The following is a 19885-nucleotide window of genomic DNA, read 5'->3' on the forward strand; positions in this document are numbered from 1 at the left end:
TGCAGAGGGCTAAGCATGAATTTCAGAAAATTTTATGCGGAAAGAACGGGTTAAACATTTTAACCTATAACATACTTGATATTTTAGATATTTTGACTTTGGTACCAGTCAAAGACAGTCTTTAACTGCACATCACATGTGGCGCGGGCTCAGTCCCAACACATAGGGTCCCGCGTGTGCCTATCAAAGCACTCATCATATGAACCCCCGGGTGGAGAGCCACGCTTCGTCACACGATCACGCATGAGAGTTTTCGGGAATCGGATAGTCTCACTAATCCTTTGCTTTGACACCAAATATCACAAAGCCCTCAGATTCCGATGATTGTGTGATTCAAATAAATATGCATAAATCACAACTTTTTGTGGTTTGAAGATTGAGATCATATCTCAACTGTAAAAGAGATCAGATCTCTTACCTTTAGAAGGGGGTTCTTTCAAGGTGTCCTGCCAGGACACGTCACACATGCAAGAAAAAAGGTGTCCTGCTCCGCCACGTGTCACGCATGCAAAGGGGTGAGGTGGCCTGGAGGGCGATGTCATGGATGACCTCATTAGGCAGATGAGGTCATGGATGACATCAGGAGTGCGAGGTGTCCAGGCCCATTACATGTCACACATGCAAGCAAAAGAGGTGTCCTGCTCCGCCATGTATCACGCATGCAAAGGGGTGACGTGGCCTGGAGGGCGATCGGGACGTGGGCCCCACATAGGCAGGACGTGGGTCCCACATAGGCAGGACGTGGGTCCCACATAGGCAAAGAAGTCCTAGTCATACTAGGATCATAATTGATTTTAATCCAATTTGACTCAAGCTAAATCTGATTTGGTTGGGGCCAAATTAGACATTTTCACCAAACCAATTTTGGTGTCAATTACAGTTTTACCAATTTCAAATCATATTTGAATTTGGTCAAGCCCAATCTCTATTACTCAATCAAATTGAGTCTAATCTGTGATCCAATCACCAATCTTTTCCAAGCAACAATTGCTTAGGGCAATCAGTCAATCACATTGACTATTTTACCTCTAGACGATTCTCAATCGTTAATCAGCCATTTGATCAATCCAGAAACTTCTAAGCGTGTGACCTCAGAGGTTCGAGCCTAAGCCAGTAGTACAAGAACACTTTCTGAACTAATCGAAGTAACCATCTAGCAATGGGACCCAACGACCGGATAGGCTGAATAGATGCAAAGCAACATTCTAGAACCTATGGACTATGGTTACCGCATAATTCATCCTCTTGACCAGAAAATGCCCAGGGTGGGTTCAGAGTCTACCCTGAAACGATCCATCCAGAAATATGTTTCAATTCAATAAGTCAAGTGATAGAGATATGACTTTTTCTAGCCAGGGTACTACTTAATTGAAAACACAAGGCATTCATCCTTATTCCTAAGGGAGGTCAATCCCATCTTGATCTGCAATTGACTACCACAAGTACTTAACTGGACCCAGAAATCTTTCATCGCTGGATTAGAAATCCAGGTAGTCCGGCACCAAAGTACAGTGAGTTGCTTGCAAGCCACCGGTTGCAATCTCCGGTCTAAAGGATACATATACCCATATCCACTCGGAACAACTCTTGACAAGAGAGAGTCCGTTAATTAGTCACGTTCAGTGAACGTACACTACCATTCACTTGTATACCGTACTAGTATCTCTATACTCTTTGGTTTGGAAGACGACCAATAATTATGATACACAATGACCTACGCCCGATAATACTATCGTCCTATTAATAGTATATCATACGGTCATGAACATTTAAGGACTTGTGTGACAAAATCATATTTTATTACACAAAGCAGTTCTAAGGACTTCATCACATCGGAGTTTGTGAAGATGTTTTGGTGATGAATAAATACCATGTTATTTATAATTGATTCAAATACATTTACAATCAACAATTGATTGGATTTAGGACATAATTCCCAACAACTCCTACTTGACCTAAAGCCAATCAGTACGGTATCGTATACCCATCTTCAAGTAATGATGGTCAAACTCCTTTACACTGAGGGCCTTAGTGAAGGGGTCGGCTAAGTTATCCTTCCCGTCAATCTTTTGAAGATCAACGTCATCTCATTCTACTATCTCACGAACAAGGTGATACCGGCGCAGAATGTGCTTGGTGCGCTGGTGTGCCTTTGGTTCCTTAGCTTGAGCGATGGCCCCAGTGCTATCACAGTATAGTGGGATTGGTCCATCAGTGGAGGGTGTAACTCCTAGCTCAGCAATGAACTTTCGTAACTAGACAGCTTCTTTGGCGGCATCAGATGCAGCAATGTATTCAGCCTCGCATACAGAGTCTGCCACGGTATGCTGCTTGGAACTTTTCCAGCACACGGCCGCACCTAACGGGGTAAACACATAACCAGACACAGACTTGCTATCATCACGGTCTGATTGAAAACTTGAATCGGTATAACCGACAAGTCTCAACTCAGTATCTCCATAAACTAGCCACTTATCCTTAGTATTTCTCAAATACTTGAGGATAGTCTTTACAACTTTCCAGTGGCTCTTTCCTAGGTCAGTTTGCTTCCTACTCACTACTCCTAGTGAATACGCCACATCTGGTCTAGTACATGTCATAGCATACATGATAGATCCCACAGCAGAGGCATATGGAATTCTACTCATACGCTCTCTTTCTTGGGGAGTTGTCGGGCAATCTCCTTTAGAAAGAGTATTCCATGACCTATCGGAAGATAGCTTTTTTTAGAATTTTCAATGCTGAATCGTTTCAGCACAGTATTTATGTACGTGGACTGGGATAACCCAAGCAACCTTTTAGACCTATCCCTATAGATCTTCATCCCTAGGATGTAGGATGCATCTCCCAGATCTTTCATGGAGAACTGTGATGACAGCCAGATCTTTATTCCCTGTAGTGTAGGAATGTCATTCCCTATTAAAAGAATATCATCCACATACAGTACAAGAAACATCACTACTGAACTATTTACCCACTTATATATGTAAGGTTCCTCTCCTTCCTAATGAAGCCATACGTCTTGATCACCGTATCAAAGCGTATGTTCCAATTCCGAGAAGCCTGCTTCAGTCCGTATAAGGACTTCTGAAGCTTGCATATCTTAGATTCATCTGCAGAAATAAAATCTTCAGGCTGTATCATATACACCTGCTCCTTTAAATCTCCATTCAGAAATGTGGTTTTAACATCCATCTGCCAAATCTCTAAGTCCAGATGTGCAGGTATCGCAAGCATGATCTGAATGGATTTCAGCATTGCCACAGGAGAAAACGTCTCGTCATAGTCTATGCCATAACGTTGGCGAAATCCCTTGGCAACTAGACAGGCTTTGTAGGTTTCCACATTTCCGTCTGTGCCTCTCTTCCTCTTGAAGATTCATTTACACCCAATGGGTTTGATTCCTTCAGGTGGGTCAACCAATGTCCATACATCATTGACCTCAATGGACTCCATTTCGGATTTTATGGCATTCAACCATTTCTCAGAATCAGACCTTTGCATAGCATCCATGTAGGTGACGGGATCCTCTATATTCTCATCGAGACCAACAAGTTCGCCGTCCTGGACCAGAAAACCATAGTATATGTCCGGCTGATGCGGTATTCTACCGGATCGCCTCACAGTTGTCTCTATAATGAGTTCTGGATCTGATCTAATCAAATCTGGTTCTTTAGTCTGTACTGGTTCTTCTATACGTTGAACTTCCTTAAGTGCAACATCAGAGCTGTTCACTCCTTCACCAAGGAACTCCTCAAGGAAAACAACCCTATTACAGACAAACAACTTTTGCATATCAGTATTATAGAAGTAATACCCTAAGGTTTCTTTTGGATATCCGACGAAGAAACAATTATCAGACTTGGATTCCAGCTTATCTGCTTTCAAACGCTTGACATAGGCCTTACCCCCCCAAACTCTTAGGTGAGTGATCACTGGCTTACGCCCAGTCCACATCTCATGGAGTTTTAATTATAGATTTACTAGGAACCATATTTAAGATATAGTAGGCAGATTCTAGAGCATATCCCCAAAAGGATAAAGGCAAGCTAGCGAAACCCATCATGGACCGGACCATGTCTAACAAAGTCCTATTCCTCCTTTCAGATACACCGTTATGTTGAGGTGTTCTAGGAGGGGTCCACTGAGACAGAATCCCCATTCTCTTCCAGATAAGTCAAGAAATTGTTGGGAATTATGTCCTAAATCCAATCAATTGTTGATTGTAAATGTATTTGAATCAATTATAAATAACATGGTATTTATGCATCACCAGAACATCTTCACAAACTCCGATGTGATGAAGTCCTTAGGACTGCTTTGTGTAATGAAATATGATTTTGTCACACAGGTCCTTAAAAGTTCATGATCGTATGATATACTATTAATAGGACGATAGTATTATCGGGCGTAGGTCATTGTGTATCATATTTGTTGGTTGTCTTCCAAACCAAAGAGTATAGAGATACTAGTATGGTATACAGGCGAATGGTAGTCTACGTTCACTGAACGTGACCAATTGACGGACTCTCTCTTGTCAAGAGTTGTTCCGAGTGGATATGGGTATATGTATCCTTTAGACCTAAGATTACAACCGGTGGCTTGCAAGCAACTCACTGTACTTTGGTGCCGGACTACCTGGATTTCTAATCCAGCGACGGAAGGTTTCTGGGTCCAGTCAAGTACTTGTGGTAGTCAGTTGCAAATCAAGATGGGATTGACCTCCCTTAGGAATAAGGGTGAATGCCTTGTGTTTTCAATTAAGTAGTACCCTGGCCAGGGAAAGTCAAACCTCTATCACTTGACTTATTGAATTGAAACATATTTCCGGATGGATCGTTTCAGGGTAGACAGACTCTGAACCCACCCTGGGCATTTTCTGGTCAAGAGGATGAATTATGCGGTAACCATGGTCCATAGGTTCTAGAATGTTGCTTTGCATCTATTCGGCCTATCCGGTCGTCGGGTCCCATTGCTAGATGGTTACTTCGATTAGTGCAGGAAGTGTTCTTGTACTACCGGCTTAGGCTCGAATCTGTGAGGTCACACGCTTAGAAGTTTCTGGATTGATCAAATAGCTGATTGACGATTGAGAATCGTCTAGAGGTAAAATAGTCAATGTGATTGATTGATTGTCCTAAGCAATTGTTGCTTGGAAAAGTTAATTGGTGATTGGATCACTGATTAGACTCAATTTGCCCCCAACCAAATTAGATTTGGCTTGAGTCAAATTGGACTTGAACTTCTTGCCCATGTGGGACCCACGTCCTGCCTATGTGGGACCCACATACTGTATGTGGGACCCACGTCCTGCCTATATGGGACCCACGTCCTGCCTATGTGGGACCCACATACTGTATGTGGGACCCACGTCCTGCATATGTGGGACCCACATACTGTATGTGGGACCCACGTCCTGCATAAGGTGGGACCCGCATACTGTATGTGGGACCCACATCCCGATCGCCCTCCAGGCGACGTCATCCTTTTGCATGAGTGACACGTGGCGGAGCAGGACACCTCTTTTGCTTGCATGCATGACATGTGGCGGGCCTGGACACCTCACACTCCTGATGTCATCCATGACCTCATCTGCCTCATGAGGTCATGCATGACATCGCCCTCCAGGCCACCTCACCCCTTTGCATGCATGACATGTGGCGGGCCTGGACACCTCACACTCCTCCTGATGTCATCCATGACCTCATCTGCCTCATGAGGTCATGCATGACATCGCCCTCCAGGCCACCTCACCGCTTTGCATGCATGACACGTGGCGGAACAGGACACATCTTTTTCTTGCATGTGTGACATGTGTCCTGGCAGGACACCTCACAGGACACCTCACCTTCTTCTTGGCCTATAAATAGGCCACCCCTCTTCCTTCTTCTCTACACAAAAAAAGAGCACCAGAGAAAGAGAGTGAGAGGAGAGAGTAGCTCTGAAGGTGAAAGCCCAAGAAGGAGTTCTTGAGCTGTGAAGGTCCATCTTCTTCCTTCTCCTTTTCAGCCAACATTCTGCCTCCCTGCGAGCTAGCACTCCCCGGGAGCTGATCATTCCGGAGCTTCGCGTGGACGAGTCATCGAGGCCGGACGCTTGTGCGGCTGCGAAGCATCCTTGAAGGAACCCCCTTCTAAAGGTAGGAGATCTGATCTCTTTTACGGTTGAGATATGATCTTAATCTTCAAATCACAAGAAGTTGTGATTTATGCATATTTATTCGAATCACACAATCCTCGGGATCTGAGGGCTTTGTGATATTTGGTGTCAAAGCAAAGGATTAGTGGAGACTATCCGATTCTCGGAAACCCTCACGCGTGATCGTGTGACGAAGCGTGGCTCTCCACCCGGGGGCTCATATGATGAGTGCTTTGATAGGCACGTGCGGGTGTCACCCTATGTCTTGGGACTGAGCTCGTGCCACATGTGATGTGCAGTTGAAGATTGTCTTCGACTGGTACCAGAGTTAAAATATCTAAAATATCAAGCATGTTATGGGTTAAAATGTTTAACCCGTTCTTTCCGCATAAAAATTTTCTGAAATTCATGCTTAGCCCTCTGCACGCTTACTATCAGTGGTATCAGAGCTCGTCCAGGTTCTTTGTGATATCAAACAACTATGCAAAATGTGATCTTTTACATATGATGTAAACTGATTATATTATTTTATGATGTTATTCATATGATGAATAGACATGTTTGTATGCATGTGGAAACCATTTAACTTGAACATTAAAAGGGGTTTTAATGATTCAAAGTTGTAATGCATGCAAAACCAAGATAAGACATGAATAATGCAATACACTTAATTGTGAATTAAGTATTGATGTAGATCTTAGATTTTAAATGTGATTTAAACATTTAAGACATTGCATAAATCATGGGGATAATGGGTTATCTAATCAAATCTGGTTGGGTTAGACCCAATGGTCAAAATCAAAATATGGAACAATAACTGGTCAAATCTAATTTAAAATGTTTACTTTGGATTCGATCAAGGTAACTCTTGATCTTTGCAATAGTTGTAGTTGATCAAGTCCATGTCTTTTGATAAGACCAAATCGGATGTTGATTTGGGCTCCGCGGTTGAGCACTGAGTTTTGATATTGATCGAATTGAAATTGATGAACCAGTTGGTGTCTAAGGCAACTGTTATCAGTAGGTTTTTAATTGGGAGCTACTTGCTGGGTTTCGGTCCAGTCAAGTTAATGGCATACCCTTCCGCTGATCTCACTTACCTGGCCATCTTGGTGAATCTCTTTTGATCAGATCTCTGATTGACTCTAATTGACCCATGCCTGTAAGGAAATCGGTCGGACCGATTTAGGTGCACTGACTCAAACCTGTTCTTATTAATCTCTGATTTGAAGAAGTCAGTGGGAGGATCAAGGTTAGTCAGTTTTTCGTGTTTCATACAAATCCTCTAAATTATCAAGTTCTTAAAAATGGTGCGGTTAATGGAAGATGACCGTGTCATAGCCTCCCATTGCGTTGAAATGATAATCAGTCCAATATGTTTATGATCATTGGAGGCGATACACGCCTGGTGCTCATCGGCTATTGGGATTGTCACTCAATTAATGTTGAATCGGTTGCATCCATTGAATAGGTGGTCAGGTGAGCCGAGACACACTCGGGCTTGGTCATCTATTAATGTGATAAACTTATTGCAGCAAGTTGATGGTTGGACCTGACCAGGTTTTTCAGTGGAGGTGACACACACCTGCTGAAGTGGCCTGTGGCAAAAGGATAATACTGGGAGTTGTTTGGTGAAGCAATTGGTTATGAACCTACCCTTAGAAACAGATGGGTTAGCCGAGACACACTCGGGCCCATCTGTAGTCTATGTGGATTCCGGTACCCACTAAAGAATTAGGAGTAATTCTTCGGATTAAAGTAGAGGCTATTGATTTGTACAAAATGGTGGGAGGATCTTTGGACTAAAATCCAAATTTCTTGATTATATTGATTCATTTACTGATTAGGCTTTGTTGTCATTCTTTGCAGAAATGGCCACTCAATTGTCACTTAGGTCATTATTAGATAATGATAAGTTGACCGGTCCCAACTTTTCAATTTGGCTTAGAAAGCTTAAGATCGTCCTAGAACACGAGAGGACCATGTATATAATTACTGATCCGGCACCTGAATTGCCTCCTGCTAATGCACGGGTAGCAGTCCGTGACGCTTACCAGAAATGGACGAGTGATCGGATCAATGTCCGGTGCATTATGCTAGCGGCGATGAGCGACGAATTCTCGCGGAGATTCGAGAGTGCTCAGCCGAACGAGATCATTCAAGTGTTGAATGAATCGTTTGGCGTCCCTGATGACGATAAAAGGTATAGTACCAGTTGCTGTATCTTTAACGCCAAACTCAGGGAAGGGGCCTCTGTTACGGACCATGTACTATACATGATCGAGTTGATAGAGCGCCTGAGCAAACTCGGCTTTTCCCTGCATGAACAATTGGGAAAGGACGCGATTTTGAATTCCCTGCCTGATTCCTACCGACCATTCCTCACTCATTATAGAATGACAAAGCCTGTACTCAACTTCCATGGTCTTTTGGGGTTGTTGCAGAACTTTGAGAAGGATAACCAGCTCAGGAAAGGGTTGGTTAATGTGGTTGGTGGTGGGGCAGGACGCCGTCCCTTTGGGAAAGGGAAAAACAAAAATAAAATTAAAAATAAAAATAAAAAGAAGAGAAAGGTGCTAAGTGTCGGGACATCTTGTCAGATGATAAGAAAGCGGGCTGACCCTAGAAAGGCGGTGTGCTACCACTGTCAGAAACTGGGACACTGGAAAAGGAACTGTCCTCTGTATGTAGCCACCCTTGGTCCAAACAGGCCTAGGAGAAATGAGCAAACAGTTGCTGGGCAAGGTACTTATATGATAACTCCTTGTAATTTCTCCATATGTGATAAATTGATTTGGGTATTGGATACCGGAAGTCCTTATAATATTTGCAATTCATTACAGGGACTGCATGTCAATAAGAGATTTGAGGATAATGAGAGGTTCCTGAATGTTGGAGATGGAAGGACTGTTCCAGTTCTAGCATTGGGAGATCTTAAGTTAGTTTTCAATTCTTATGTAATCGCCTTAAGTGACTGTCACTTTTGCCCGTCGTTCTTAATGAACGTTATTTCTGTAGGGCTTTTAGCCCAAAACGGTTATGAAATATCAATAAAGAATCGTTCTTGTAATATCATTATGAATGGTGTTATTATGGTTGATGGACAATTAATAAATGGCATTTACACAATATCACATCCTGTTAGTGTAATGTACACATCAAGTAAGCAACCCAGGATAGATAATGTCTCTGATACCTACCTATGGCATTGCCGGCTAGGACATATTAACAAGAATAGGATCAACAAGTTGGCCAAGTTGGGTATTCTGAATATTAATGATCTTGAATCATTTCCAACTTGTGAGTCTTGTCTTCTTGGTAAAATGACCAAATCACCCTTTACTGGAAAAGGTGAGAGAGCCATAGATATTCTAGGACTCGTACATACGGATGTATGTGGACCTATGAGTACAAGTGCCAGAGGAGGGTACAGCTATTTCATTACGTTTATAGACGACCTGTCTAGGTACGGGCATGTGTTTCTTATGAGGCATAAGTCCGAGTCTTTTGAAATGTTCAAATTATACTGTAATGAAGTAGAGAAACAAACTGGAAAGTATATTAAAATTCTTCGATCTGATCGAGGAGGGAAATATCTCTCCAGTGATTTCTTGACTTATTTGGAAGAGAATGAGATTCTGTCTCAGTGGACCGCTCCTGGAACACCTCAACATAACGGTGTATCTGAAAGGAGGAACAGGACTCTGTTAGACATGGTCCGGTCCATGATGGGTTTCGCTAGCCTGCCTTTATCCTTTTGGGGATATGCTCTAGAATCTGCCTGCTATATCTTAAATAAGGTTCCTAGTAAATCTGTAATTAAAACACCACATGAGATATGGACTGGGCGTAAGCCAGTGATCACTCACCTAAGAGTTTGGGGGTGTAAGGCCTATGTCAAACGTTTGAAAGCAGATAAGCTGGAATCCAAATCTGATAATTGTTTCTTTGTCGGATATCCAAAAGAAACCTTAGGGTATTACTTCTATAATACTGATACGCAAAAGTTGTTTGTCAGTAATAGGGCTGTTTTCCTTGAGGAGTTCCTTGGTGAAGGAGCGAACAGCTCTGATGTTGCACTTAAGGAAGTTCAACGTATAGAAGAACCAGTACAGACTAAAGAATCGGATTTGATTAGATCAGATCCAGAACCCATTATAGAGACATCCGTGAGGCGATCCGGTAGAGTACCGCATCAGCCGGACAGATACTATGGTTTTCTGGTCCAGGACGGCGAACCGGTTGGTCTCGATGAGAACACAGAGGATCCCGTCACATACATGGATGCTATGCAAAGGTCTGATTCTGAAAAATGGTTTAATGCCATGAAATCCGAATTGGAGTCCATTGAGGTCAATGATGTATGGACATTGGTTGACCCACCTGAAGGAATCAAACCCATTGGGTGTGAATAGATTTTCAAGAGGAAGAGAGGCGCAGACGGAAATGTGGAAACCTACAAAGCCCGTCTGGTTGCCAAGGGATTTCGCCAACGTTATGGCATAGACTATGACGAGACGTTTTCTCCTGTGGCAATGCTGAAATCCATTCGGATCATGCTTGCAATAGCTGCACATCTGGACTTAGAGATTTGGCAGATGGATGTTAAAACCGCTTTTCTGAATGGAGATTTAGAGGAGCAGGTGTATATGATACAGCCTGAAGGTTTTATTTCTGCAGATAAATCTAAGGTATGCAAGCTTCAGAAGTCCTTATACGGACTGAAGCAGGCTTCTCGAAATTGGAACATACGCTTTGATACGGTGATCAAGACGTATGGCTTCGTTAGGAATGGAGAGGAACCTTGCATATATAAGTGGGTAAATAGTTCAGTAGTGATGTTTCTTGTACTGTATGTGGATGATATTCTTTTAATAGGGAATGACATTCCTGCACTACAGGGAATAAAGATCTGGCTGTCATCACAGTTCTCCATGAAAGATCTGGGAGATGCATCCTACATCCTAGGGATGAAGATCTATAGGGATAGGTCTAAAAGGTTGCTTGGGTTATCCCAGTCCACGTACATAAATACTGTGCTAAACGATTCAGCATGGAAAATTCCAAGAAAGGCTATCTTCCGATAGGTCATGGAATCACTCTTTCTAAAGGAGATTGCCCGACAACTCCCCAAGAAAGCGAGCGTATGAGTAGAATTCCATATGCCTCTGCTGTGGGATCTATTATGTATGCTATGACATGTACTAGACCAGATGTGGCGTATTCCCTAGGAGTAGTGAGTAGGTACCAATCTGACCCAGGAGAGAGCCACTGGAAAGTTGTAAAGACTATCCCCAAGTATTTGAGAAATACTAAGGATAAGTGGCTTGTTTATGGAGATACTGAGTTGAGACTTGTCGGTTATACCGATTCAAGTTTTCAATCAGACCGAGATGATAGCAAGTCTGTGTCTGGTTATGTGTTTACCCTGTTAGGTGGGGCCGTGTGCTGGAAAAGTTCCAAGCAGCATACCGTGGCAGACTCTGTATGCGAGGCTGAATACATTGCTGCATCTGATGCCGCCAAAGAAGCTGTCTGGTTACGAAAGTTCATTGCTGAGCTCGGAGTTGCACCCTCCGCTGATGGACCAGTTCCACTATACTGTGATAGTACCGGGGCCATCGCTCAAGCTAAAGAACCAAAGGCACACCAACGCACCAAGCACATTCTGCGCCGGTATCACCTTGTTCGTGAGATAGTAGAACGAGGTGACGTTGATCTTCAAAAGATTGACGGGAAGGATAACTTAGCCGACCCCTTCACTAAGGCCCTCAGTATAAAGGAGTTTGACCATCACTACTTGAAGATGGGTATACGATACTGTACTGATTGGCTTTAGGTCAAGTGGGAGTTGTTGGGAATTATGTCCTAAATCCAATCAATTGTTGATTGTAAATGTATTTGAATCAATTATAAATAACATGGTATTTATTCATCACCAGAACATCTTCACAAACTCCGATGTGATGAAGTCCTTAGGACTGCTTTGTGTAATGAAATATGATTTTGTCACACAGGTCCTTAAAAGTTCATGATCGTATGATATACTATTAATAGGACGATAGTATTATCGGGCGTAGGTCATTGTGTATCATATTTGTTGGTTGTCTTCCAAACCAAAGAGTATAGAGATACTAGTATGGTATACAGGCGAATGGTAGTCTACGTTCACTGAACGTGACCAATTGACGGACTCTCTCTTGTCAAGAGTTGTTCCGAGTGGATATGGGTATATGTATCCTTTAGACCTAAGATTGCAACCGGTGGCTTGCAAGCAACTCACTGTACTTTGGTGCCGGACTACCTGGATTTCTAATCCAGCGACGGAAGGTTTCTGGGTCCAGTCAAGTACTTGTGGTAGTCAGTTGCAAATCAAGATGGGATTGACCTCCCTTAGGAATAAGAGTGAATGCCTTGTGTTTTCAATTAAGTAGTACCCTGGCCAGGGAAAGTCAAACCTCTATCACTTGACTTATTGAATTGAAACATATTTCCGGATGGATCGTTTCAGGGTAGACAGACTCTGAACCCACCCTGGGCATTTTCTGGTCAAGAGGATGAATTATGCGGTAACCATGGTCCATAGGTTCTAGAATGTTGCTTTGCATCTATTCGGCCTATCCGGTCGTGGGGTCCCATTGCTAGATGGTTACTTCGATTAGTGCAGGAAGTGTTCTTGTACTACCGGCTTAGGCTCGAACCTGTGAGGTCACACGCTTAGAAGTTTCTGGATTGATCAAATAGCTGATTGACGATTGAGAATCGTCTAGAGGTAAAATAGTCAATGTGATTGATTGATTGTCCTAAGCAATTGTTGCTTGGAAAAGTTAATTGGTGATTGGATCACTGATTAGACTCAATTTGCCCCCAACCAAATTAGATTTGGCTTGAGTCAAATTGGACTGGAACTTCTTGCCCATGTGGGACCCACGTCCTGCCTATGTGGGACCCACGTCCTGCCTATGTGGGACCCACATACTGTATGTGGGACCCACGTCCTGCATATGTGGGACCCACATACTGTATGTGGGACCCACGTCCTGCTTAAGGTGGGACCCGCATACTGTATGTGGGACCCACATCCCGATCGCCCTCCAGGCGACGTCATCCTTTTGCATGAGTGACACGTGGCGGAGCAGGACACCTCTTTTGCTTGCATGCATGACATGTGGCGGGCCTGGACACCTCACACTCCTCCTGATGTCATCCATGACCTCATCTGCCTCATGAGGTCATGCATGACATCGCCCTCCAGGCCACCTCACCCCTTTGCATGCATGACATGTGGCGGGCCTGGACACCTCACACTCCTGATGTCATCCATGTCCTCATCTGCCTCATGAGGTCATGCATGACATCGCCCTCCAGGCCACCTCACCGGTTTGCATGCATGACACGTGGCGGAACAGGACACATCTTTTTCTTGCATGTGTGACATGTGTCCTGGCAGGACACCTCACAGGACACCTCACCTTCTTCTTGGCCTATAAATAGGCCACCCCTCTTCCTTCTTCTCTACACAAAAAAAGAGCACCAGAGAAAGAGAGTGAGAGGAGAGAGTAGCTCTGAAGGTGAAAGCCCAAGAAGGAGTTCTTGAGCTGTGAAGGTCCATCTTCTTCCTTCTCCTTTTCAGCCAACATTCTGCCTCCCTGCGAGCTAGCACTCCCCGGGAGCTGATCATTCCGGAGCTTCGCGTGGACGAGTCATCGAGGCCGGACGCTTGTGCGGCTGCGAAGCATCCTTGAAGGAACCCCCTTCTAAAGGTAGGAGATCTGATCTCTTTTACGGTTGAGATATGATCTTAATCTTCAAATCACAAGAAGTTGTGATTTATGCATATTTATTCGAATCACACAATCCTCGGGATCTGAGGGCTTTGTGATATTTGGTGTCAAAGCAAAGGATTAGTGGAGACTATCCGATTCTCGGAAACCCTCACGCGTGATCGTGTGACGAAGCGTGGCTCTCCACCCGGGGGCTCATATGATGAGTGCTTTGATAGGCACGTGCGGGTGTCACCCTATGTCTTGGGACTGAGCTCGTGCCACATGTGATGTGCAGTTGAAGATTGTCTTCGACTGGTACCAGAGTTAAAATATCTAAAATATCAAGCATGTTATGGGTTAAAATGTTTAACCCGTTCTTTCCGCATAAAAATTTTCTGAAATTCATGCTTAGCCCTCTGCACGCTTACTATCAGTGGTATCAGAGCTCGTCCAGGTTCTTTGTGATATCAAACAACTATGCAAAATGTGATCTTTTACATATGATGTAAACTGATTATATTATTTTATGATGTTATTCATATGATGAATAGACATGTTTGTATGCATGTGGAAACCATTTAACTTGAACATTAAAAGGGGTTTTAATGATTCAAAGTTGTAATGCATGCAAAACCAAGATAAGACATGAATAATGCAATACACTTAATTGTGAATTAAGTATTGATGTAGATCTTAGATTTTAAATGTGATTTAAACATTTAAGACATTGCATAAATCATGGGGATAATGGGTTATCTAATCAAATCTGGTTGGGTTAGACCCAATGGTCAAAATCAAAATATGGAACAATAACTGGTCAAATCTAATTTAAAATGTTTACTTTGGATTCGATCAAGGTAACTCTTGATCTTTGCAATAGTTGTAGTTGATCAAGTCCATGTCTTTTGATAAGACCAAATCGGATGTTGATTTGGGCTCCGCGGTTGAGCACTGAGTTTTGATATTGATCGAATTGAAATTGATGAACCAGTTGGTGTCTAAGGCAACTGTTATCAGTAGGTTTTTAATTGGGAGCTACTTGCTGGGTTTCGGTCCAGTCAAGTTAATGGCATACCCTTCCGCTGATCTCACTTACCTGGCCATCTTGGTGAATCTCTTTTGATCAGATCTCTGATTGACTCTAATTGACCCATGCCTGTAAGGAAATCGGTCGGACCGATTTAGGTGCACTGACTCAAACCTGTTCTTATTAATCTCTGATTTGAAGAAGTCAGTGGGAGGATCAAGGTTAGTCAGTTTTTCGTGTTTCATACAAATCCTCTAAATTATCAAGTTCTTAAAAATGGTGCGGTTAATGGAAGATGACCGTGTCATAGCCTCCCATTGCGTTGAAATGATAATCAGTCCAATATGTTTATGATCATTGGAGGCGATACACGCCTGGTGCTCATCGGCTATTGGGATTGTCACTCAATTAATGTTGAATCGGTTGCATCCATTGAATAGGTGGTCAGGTGAGCCGAGACACACTCGGGCTTGGTCATCTATTAATGTGATAAACTTATTGCAGCAAGTTGATGGTTGGACCTGACCAGGTTTTTCAGTGGAGGTGACACACACCTGCTGAAGTGGCCTGTGGCAAAAGGATAATACTGGGAGTTGTTTGGTGAAGCAATTGGTTATGAACCTACCCTTAGAAACAGATGGGTTAGCCGAGACACACTCGGGCCCATCTGTAGTCTATGTGGATTCCGGTACCCACTAAAGAATTAGGAGTAATTCTTCGGATTAAAGTAGAGGCTATTGATTTGTACAAAATGGTGGGAGGATCTTTGGACTAAAATCCAAATTTCTTGATTATATTGATTCATTTACTGATTAGGCTTTGTTGTCATTCTTTGCAGAAATGGCCACTCAATTGTCACTTAGGTCATTATTAGATAATGATAAGTTGACCGGTCCCAACTTTTCAATTTGGCTTAGAAAGCTTAAGATCGTCCTAGAACACGAGAGGACCATGTATATAATTACTGATCCGGCACCTGAATTGCCTCCTGCTAATGCACGGGTAGCAGTCCGTGACGCTTATCAGAAATGGACGAGTGATCGGATCAATGTCCGGTGCATTATGCTAGCGGCGATGAGCGACGAATTCTCGCGGAGATTCGAGAGTGCTCAGCCGAACGAGATCATTCAAGTGTTGAATGAATCGTTTGGCGTCCCTGATGACGATAAAAGGTATAGTACCAGTTGCTGTATCTTTAACGCCAAACTCAGGGAAGGGGCCTCTGTTACGGACCATGTACTATACATGATCGAGTTGATAGAGCGCCTGAGCAAACTCGGCTTTTCCCTGCATGAACAATTGGGAAAGGACGCGATTTTGAATTCCCTGCCTGATTCCTACCGACCATTCCTCACTCATTATAGAATGACAAAGCCTGTACTCAACTTCCATGGTCTTTTGGGGTTGTTGCAGAACTTTGAGAAGGATAACCAGCTCAGGAAAGGGTCGGTTAATGTGGTTGGTGGTGGGGCAGGACGCCGTCCCTTTGGGAAAGGGAAAAACAAAAATAAAATTAAAAATAAAAATAAAAAGAAGAGAAAGGTGCTAAGTGTCGGGACATCTTGTCTGATGATAAGAAAGCGGGCTGACCCTAGAAAGGCGGTGTGCTACCACTGTCAGAAACTGGGACACTGGAAAAGGAACTGTCCTCTGTATGTAGCCACCCTTGGTCCAAACAGGCCTAGGAGAAATGAGCAAACAGTTGCTGGGCAAGGTACTTATATGATAACTCCTTGTAATTTCTCCATATGTGATAAATTGATTTGGGTATTGGATACCGGAAGTCCTTATAATATTTGCAATTCATTACAGGGACTGCATGTCAATAAGAGATTTGAGGATAATGAGAGGTTCCTGAATGTTGGAGATGGAAGGACTGTTCCAGTTCTAGCATTGGGAGATCTTAAGTTAGTTTTCAATTCTCATGTAATCGCCTTAAGTGACTGTCACTTTTGCCCGTCGTTCTTAATGAACGTCATTTCTGTTGGGCTTTTAGCCCAAAACGGTTATGAAATATCAATAAAGAATCGTTCTTGTAATATCATTGTGAATGGTGTTATTATGGTTGATGGACAATTAATAAATGGCATTTACACAATATCACATCTTGTTAGTGTAATGTACACATCAAGTAAGCAACCCAGGATAGATAATGTCTCTGATACCTACCTATGGCATTGCCGGCTAGGACATATTAACAAGAATAGGATCAACAAGTTGGCCAAGTTGGGTATTCTGAATATTAATGATCTTGAATCATTTCCAACTTGTGAGTCTTGTCTTCTTGGTAAAATGACCAAATCACCCTTTACTGGAAAAGGTGAGAGAGCCATAGATATTCTAGGACTCGTACATACGGATGTATGTGGACCTATGAGTACAAGTGCCAGAGGAGGGTACAGCTATTTCATTACGTTTATAGACGACCTGTCTAGGTACGGGCATGTGTTTCTTATGAGGCATAAGTCCGAGTCTTTTGAAATGTTCAAATTATACTGTAATGAAGTAGAGAAACAAACTGGAAAGTATATTAAAATTCTTCGATCTGATCGAGGAGGGAAATATCTCTCCAGTGATTTCTTGACTTATTTGGAAGAGAATGAGATTCTGTCTTAGTGGACCGCTCCTGGAACACCTCAACATAACGGTGTATCTGAAAGGAGGAACAGGACTCTGTTAGACATGGTCCGGTCCATGATGGGTTCCGCTAGCCTGCCTTTATCCTTTTGGGGATATGCTCTAGAATCTACCTGCTATATCTTAAATAAGGTTCCTAGTAAATCTGTAATTAAAACACCACATGAGATGTGGACTGGGCGTAAGCCAGTGATCACTCACCTAAGAGTTTGGGGGTGTAAGGCCTATGTCAAACGTTTGAAAGCAGATAAGCTGGAATCCAAATCTGATAATTGTTTCTTTGTCGGATATCCAAAAGAAACCTTAGGGTATTACTTCTATAATACTGATACGCAAAAGTTGTTTGTCAGTAATAGGGCTGTTTTCCTTGAGAAGGAGTTCCTTGGTGAAGGAGCGAACAGCTCTGATGTTGCACTTAAGGAAGTTCAACGTATAGAAGAACCAGTACAGACTAAAGAATCGGATTTGATTAGATCAGATCCAGAACCCATTATAGAGACATCCGTGAGGCGATCCGGTAGAGTACCGCATCAGCCGGACAGATACTATGGTTTTCTGGTCCAGGACGGCGAACCGGTTGGTCTCGATGAGAACACAGAGGATCCCGTCACATACATGGATGCTATGCAAAGGTCTGATTCTGAAAAATGGTTTAACGCCATGAAATCCGAATTGGAGTCCATTGAGGTCAATGATGTATGGACATTGGTTGACCCACCTGAAGGAATCAAACCCATTGGGTGTAAATAGATTTTCAAGAGGAAGAGAGGCGCAGACGGAAATGTGGAAACCTACAAAGCCCGTCTGGTTGCCAAGGGATTTCGCCAACGTTATGGCATAGACTATGACGAGACGTTTTCTCCTGTGGCAATGCTGAAATCCATTCGGATCATGCTTGCAATAGCTGCACATCTGGACTTAGAGATTTGGCAGATGGATGTTAAAACCGCTTTTCTGAATGGAGATTTAGAGGAGCAGGTGTATATGATACAGCCTGAAGGTTTTATTTCTGCAGATAAATCTAAGGTATGCAAGCTTCAGAAGTCCTTATACGGACTGAAGCAGGCTTCTCGAAATTGGAACATACGCTTTGATACGGTGATCAAGACATATGGCTTCGTTAGGAATGGAGAGGAACCTTGCATATATAAGTGGGTAAATAGTTCAGTAGTGATGTTTCTTGTACTGTATGTGGATGATATTCTTTTAATAGGGAATGACATTCCTGCACTACAGGGAATAAAGATCTGGCTGTCATCACAGTTCTCCATGAAAGATCTGGGAGATGCATCCTACATCCTAGGGATGAAGATCTATAGGGATAGGTCTAAAAGGTTGCTTGGGTTATCCCAGTCCACGTACATAAATACTGTGCTAAACGATTCAGCATGGAAAATTCCAAGAAAGGCTATCTTCCGATAGGTCATGGAATCACTCTTTCTAAAGGAGATTGCCCGACAACTCCCCAAGAAAGCGAGCGTATGAGTAGAATTCCATATGCCTCTGCTGTGGGATCTATTATGTATGCTATGACATGTACTAGACCAGATGTGGCGTATTCCCTAGGAGTAGTGAGTAGGTACCAATCTGACCTAGGAGAGAGCCACTGGAAAGTTGTAAAGACTATCCCCAAGTATTTGAGAAATACTAAGGATAAGTGGCTTGTTTATGGAGATACTGAGTTGAGACTTGTCGGTTATACCGATTCAAGTTTTCAATCAGACCGAGATGATAGCAAGTCTGTGTCTGGTTATGTGTTTACCCTGTTAGGTGGGGCCGTGTGCTGGAAAAGTTCCAAGCAGCATACCGTGGCAGACTCTGTATGCGAGGCTGAATACATTGCTGCATCTGATGCCGCTAAAGAAGCTGTCTGGTTACGAAAGTTCATTGCTGAGCTCGGAGTTGCACCCTCCGCTGATGGACCAGTTCCACTATACTGTGATAGTACCGGGGCCATCGCTCAAGCTAAAGAACCAAAGGCACACCAACGCACCAAGCACATTCTGCGCCGGTATCACCTTGTTCGTGAGATAGTAGAACGAGGTGACGTTGATCTTCAAAAGATTGACGGGAAGGATAACTTAGCCGACCCCTTCACTAAGGCCCTCAGTATAAAGGAGTTTGACCATCACTACTTGAAGATGGGTATACGATACTGTACTGATTGGCTTTAGGTCAAGTGGGAGTTGTTGGGAATTATGTCCTAAATCCAATCAATTGTTGATTGTAAATGTATTTGAATCAATTATAAATAACATGGTATTTATTCATCACCAGAACATCTTCACAAACTCCGATGTGATGAAGTCCTTAGGAC

The 19885-nt window shown here is 43.0% G+C and overlaps 1 protein-coding gene and 1 long non-coding RNA gene across 36 annotated transcripts in view; one reads left to right on the plus strand and one right to left on the minus strand.

Moving 5' to 3' along the window:
• LOC120105337 (uncharacterized) overlaps positions 1–19885 on the plus strand; it is a 67058-nt gene that overhangs the window by 29463 nt on the left and 17710 nt on the right. The window lies entirely within an intron of this gene.
• LOC149753620 (uncharacterized) lies at positions 5407–5714 on the minus strand. Its single transcript, XR_016400191.1, has 2 exons — positions 5675–5714; positions 5407–5561 (listed from the first exon to the last, which is right to left on the minus strand). It is a non-coding gene; the product is annotated as an uncharacterized LOC149753620 (long non-coding RNA).

Source organism: Phoenix dactylifera, chromosome 4, assembly GCF_051530095.1.
Source record: "Phoenix dactylifera cultivar Ajwa chromosome 4, Ajwa_hap1_PhDact_Kaust_v1.1, whole genome shotgun sequence".
Taxonomy (NCBI): Eukaryota; Viridiplantae; Streptophyta; class Magnoliopsida; order Arecales; family Arecaceae; genus Phoenix; species Phoenix dactylifera.